Source organism: Myxine glutinosa, chromosome 5, assembly GCF_964187855.1.
Source record: "Myxine glutinosa chromosome 5, kmMyxGlut1.1, whole genome shotgun sequence".
Lineage (NCBI taxonomy): Eukaryota > Metazoa > Chordata > Myxini > Myxiniformes > Myxinidae > Myxine > Myxine glutinosa.
In genome coordinates, this window is record NC_136265.1 from 209346912 (window position 1) to 209352655 (window position 5744).

General features: G+C 44.3%; 1 protein-coding gene across 1 annotated transcript in view; it reads right to left on the minus strand.

Annotated features, from left to right (window-relative positions):
- LOC137428175 (uncharacterized) overlaps positions 1–5744 on the minus strand; it is a 297132-nt gene that overhangs the window by 209777 nt on the left and 81611 nt on the right. The window lies entirely within an intron of this gene.

Here is a 5744-nt window from a genome sequence, read left to right on the forward strand (position 1 = left end):
CTGCTTTGGCGACTGCGCAATGCCTCACCTTATCTCAGTAAAATGGGGACTCCGTTTGTTCACCTGTGCCGACGTATCCGCCATTCACCCTCTAGAAAGTGAGGTGCTACAAGTGGTGATCCTGAAGTCTTTAATTCCCCAAGTGCTACAACATGTCCATGGACATCCCATATCTCGACACTGGCTATTCCAGAACATTGCACAAAGCCATTCAGTCATTTTATTGGCCTTATATGTCTGTTGACATTTCAGACCACTGCCAACGATGTCCCGCCTGTCAATTGCGAAGTCTCCTGTGCCTTGGCATCAGACCCCTTTGGTGCCCATTTCAGCATCAAGGCCTTTCAGATCATTGCTGATGATTTGACAGAGCGTCCCACATCCAGGAAAGGTCATCGCTATGTGCTAGTTGTCATTCCAAGTTTGTAAATCTTTAACCTCTACGGGACCAAACAGCTGAATAAGTAGCACGCTGTATTTTTGAGCAGTGCATCCGTCAACATGACGTCCCAGATGCGTTGCATCCAGATCAAGGAAGACAGTTTGAATGAAACTTGATTAAGGATCCCTGCTCTCACTTGGACATTCACAAGCTCCGAACGACAGCATATGACCCACAATGTGATGGAGCCGTCGAGCGTTACAATCGTACCATGAAAGACAAACTGGCCAAAGCCTTGTTTCACAGAGGAATTGAATGGGAATAACATCTCCACCAGGATGAAGTGGCCTACAACGCGATGACTCACGCCAGCACAGGCTTTGCTCCCTTCTATCTGGCACATGGATGTGAAGCCAATTTACCTCTCCAGGTTCTTTTTAAGAACACTCAGCTGGGAACATCTCCAACACCTAGGACAGTCGAGTATGCAGCCTCGCTCAAATACAGATTACAGAAAGCTTTTCTGGAAGTTTCTAGATCCAACAGGAGAGAAAAGCAACAGCAAAAGTTGTACGATGACAAATGCTTCAAGTATACTCCTACCTTGCAGGGGAATTAGTGCTTGTGGACGATCCAGCTAACTGTCGTTACAAACCTTCTCTATGCTGGGTTGGCCCCTACAAAGTGCTTCGCCCCATCTCTGTGTCAAAAGAGCATCCTCCAGTGAACTTTGAAATCCAAGAGCTTTTATTCCCACAGGCCAAGACAAGGATTCTGCACTATAATCGCCTGAAACCTTACTTCACACCAACTGCACTGTCAGCAGTCCTGCACCGAGGCCCCAGCCTTCAGTGACTACACCACCACCATTGACTGCTTTGGCTGGCTTCTTGCCTCCACAAATGCCACAGCCTAAACATCAAGAGGTACAATACGAGTTGCCCCCTCAGCCACCTGGACCTTAAAATGCCCGGGACAATGAATAAGGAAGTCCAACTGCCTCACCTCATACTCTCTCACCTTGGTAGAATGGAAGCAGCATTCCATGGCCTTGCTGATAATTGGAAGTAAGCTGATTGGTCGGTCATTACAGGGATAAATTCTTGCACTTTTTACCTCTGCCACCAAAGGTGGATGGAGGTTATGTTTTCACCCCTGTGTGTTTGTTTGTCCGTTTGTCTGTGAACAAAATTTCACAAAAGGTTGCGGACGGATTCGGACAAAATTTGGCAGAGATGTAGCATATGTGACAAGGACGAAATGATTAGATTTTGGTGACGATCCGGATTCGGATCCGGATACATAGCGGGATACCTCAAAAAGTTATGGACGTATTTGGACGAAACTTGTTGGACAGGTTGTGGGTGTGACAAGGAAGAATCGATTAAGTTTTGGTGAAGATCTGTTTCTGGATCCAGCTAGTAGAATTTTTAAAGTGATTCTTCACCATTGAGTGATATGGCCAACGAGGCGGAGGTATGCTCTCTAATGAGTGCCGTTCTAGTTATGTAATGCAGTTATGTTGGCTGATTTCCAAGCAGATGGAAGATTACCTAACGCAAATGACAGGGTGTAAAGGGCAGAGGGAGAATGTGAAATAGCAGCAGAGCAGGATTTTAGAATGTGTGAGCTGATGACGTTCAATACAGTTGCAGAGTCAGAGTCAAGGGTTGAAAGAACCTTCTCCACCTTTTTTGTGCAGTGACGCAAAGTCCAGGAGCAGTTGCTACCGAGAAAGAGGTTGGCGACACTAGATTAGGAAGCAAACACGAGCGGAGTCGGCTGTGATGCTATTTGAAGAGAGAGAAGTGATGGAAGGGGAACATAGTCCAGAGACAGACTTAACAAGGTGTTACCAGGTTTTAGAGGAGGGAGACGAGGTTGAAAGGCCATTGTTGAGGTTTTTTAATGCACTAAGATTGCCTTTGGTCAGAATAGCCTTCTAGGAGGAGAAGCCAAGTTGTTGCAGAGGAACCACCTCACCACAGGATTCAATGTACCATGGGTGGGGCGAGGTGTAGGATAACGAAGATGAGATGGCATGAATCTGTGCATAAGAGAGAGCAGGAAATCCGATTTGAAAGTTCACCGATTAGGTCAGTCCTATGGAGTCACAGAAGTCCTTTGCTGAAGTGCCAGGGCAAAGGATCTTTGGGGCTTCAGGTCCCAAAGAGTCATGGGCATATTTAGATCTGAGGGTTCTCAAAGGGTCTTTGGGTTTTAAAGGCTTTAAAAGGTCTTCAGCATATTTAGAGTTTTAGGGGGTCTTAAAGGGTCTTTGGGCTTTTGGGGGGAGTCTTAAAGAGTCTTAGGGTCAAAAGGATCTCAGTGGTTTTAGGAGTCTTAAAGGGTCTTACAGGTTTTGGTGTCTTAAAGGGTCCTTGGGTTTTTTTTGGGTATTAAGAGTCTTAATCAGTCTTTGGGTCTAAAGGGTTTTAGGAGTCTTAGGGGCCTTAGGGGCCTTACAGGTCTTGGGGTCTTCACGGTTTCAAGGTATAAGAGTCTAATTATTTAATAGACGTACTCACGGTCTGTGTGGACAAACAGACAGACAAACAGACCCAAATGCAATAGCCACTCCTCTGGAGAGGGTAACCAGTTACTTCTTCCAATTTCAACTAAATTCCAGTTCAAACGATCTCACTGGTTTTAAAAATGCCTCATTTTGCAACTGTATGAAGGAGAGATGAGAACGATTTGTGACTTTGTAAAGAGAATGAACTTTGGAAGTTTGTGGCCTAATGCATTCCACAGTCGAGGAAAGCAAATAGAGCTTTCATATCAGGTATGAGGTTTCAGAAAGCAAATGAATCATTTGAGCAAACATTAGCAAAACGAGAACAGGAAAAGCAATGATAAAGCAAGTAGAAAGACGATCCCTTTGTCTTTCTCTGTTTGCAGTGTTGCTACTTTGATGCCAGGATGTAGGGACCATTCCCACCCCAGACCACCCCTTTTTGTAACGTCTGTGTTGTGGTGTAAAATGCCCTGGATGGAATCAACAGGATGTTGATCGAGTTAAAGATTCTTGGAAAGATGTCACGATGTCTTTCGTCGCAAAGAGTAGGCTTTTGCCGACACCCTAAACAAATCACAAATTCCTGCTCTGACCACCAATGGGAAGGCAAAGCTAAACTACCCAATCTAATCCTTGTCTTGAGGCTGCTTTGGCAACACTGAACCCGTCTTTGTGCAGAAAAACCAGAGTTACAATTGGAATCCATTTACATGCCAGAAGTACATTCACACATGCACACCCTTCTGCCTTTTGGCAGATCGAAGTACAAGAACATTCAAACCCAGGCGACGGAATCAAGAGTCGGAATGACAACCGAACAAGTCGGAATTCCAGTTATGACAACCGAACAAGGCAGACAATTTTTTAACACAGTGACTGGGTGACATTATTGTCATCAGGTCAGAAAAATTGGTCGCCCAGTGAATAGGATTTCAGATTCGTTGGCGACGAGGTTGTGAATCTTTAAAGCTGTTTCTCAAGGCACGAAGTATGAAACAGATGATTGACTCGACACGAGATGTGGTGGAAGGTCCTTTCAGGGAGACCTCAGTCACACAATTCTATGATGAAGTTATTGGACACTGCGCTTGTGGAAACCTTCTTGAGTCATGTGGAAAACTGCACCATCTGATGAAGATCTCTGTGCCTGGAACTGTGTTTTCTAGATGGTACAAGCTCACCTGTCTCACTGACTCCTAATAGTAATGCACCTGAACGTGCTACTTCATGTCTCACTACCCTTAAGGGCCCCAAACAGGCTCGCTACTCGGCAGCGGCCATCAACAGTCAGATGTACATTGCACGTAACAGTCCTGGGATGGCACACTTTGATCCGAGACCGGCAGTAGTGAAATTTTACACAAGAAAGAGCTCCGTTAGTGTTCCGGACCAGGAATTCTACTACAACCGAGACTTTGTAAAGAAATGATTTGCTGAAGACAGCAAATTGTTAATGATTATTCAGATGATAACCTCCTCCACCAAACGTGGACGGAGGTTATGTTTTCACCACTGTCTGTCTGTCTGTCTGTCCATTTGTGAACAAGATATCTCAAAATGTTCTGGACGGATTCAGACGAAATGTGGTGGACAAGCTGGGTGTGTGACAAGGACGAAATTGTTCGATTTTGGTGAGGATCCAGGTCTGGATCTGATAAAGTTTCAAGTTATTGTTCACCATTGAGAGATAGGGCAAAAAACGATATATAACGCGATATCTCAAAAAGTTGTGGACAGATTTGGACTAAACGTGTTGGACAGGTTGGGTGTGTGAAAAGGAAGAATTGGTTTAATTTTGGTAAAGATTCGAATACGCATCTGGATACAAGAATTTTTCACTTTTTTTAGTGATTCTTCACCATTGAGAGACAGGCCGAAAACATATACATATACAAACATATACACATCCAACTCGTCCATGGTCCATCCTATACCTATCCAGTCCCACCTGTGCGAGGGTATTTCATCATCTACCCCCATAAACGTAACTATAATATATATATATATATATATATATATAATATATACACGTCCATTTATATATATATATATATATAATATATATGTTGGAACCCATCTGTGGATCGGTCCCATCGGCCGATGGGTCTGACCCGTTTGCGGATCCGCAGATGGGCGACCCATCTGTGGATGCACGAGAAATGACAATGCAGACCCATCGCTGGTCTACTGGTCTACTTCGCTAGTGTACTTTTACTTGTGGTCTACTTCGCTGGTGGCACTGGCAGACTCAGCTCTCCATTGTTTATATAGCAATTCCTGGCATGCCTTAATCACCCCAAAGCTAAAGATGAAGGTGTGGCTTCGTAATCGGGGCATTGTCAATTATATAAACACAATAACGCATTATGTGATTCTATGAGGCCCTCAGTGTGATTCTATGAGGCCCTCAGCGATGGGTCTGACCCATCTGCGGATCCGCAAACGGGTCAGACCCATCGGCCGATGGGACCGATCCACAGATGGGTTCCAACATATACACGTCCATGGTCCATCCTATACCTATCCAGTCCCACCTGTGCTAGGGTATTTCATCATCTACCCCCATAAACGTAACTATATATATCTAATATATAATATATACACGTCCATTTATATATAATGTATATATATATTTATTTATTTTTTCCCACACATCACAATCACACATGCTATTGTTGTGAAATTCAAAGTAAAGGGAAGCTCGTGGGTTTTTTTGTTTCGTTTTTTTTTGGTTTAAGAATTGCCACGAGAAGCCCTGATAATTTGGGCGGTGAGTTTGCCGAATAATCGACTTGAGAAAATTAAACAAAGCGCGAGCCAACCCAGCCGAAACCTCCGCCCCGT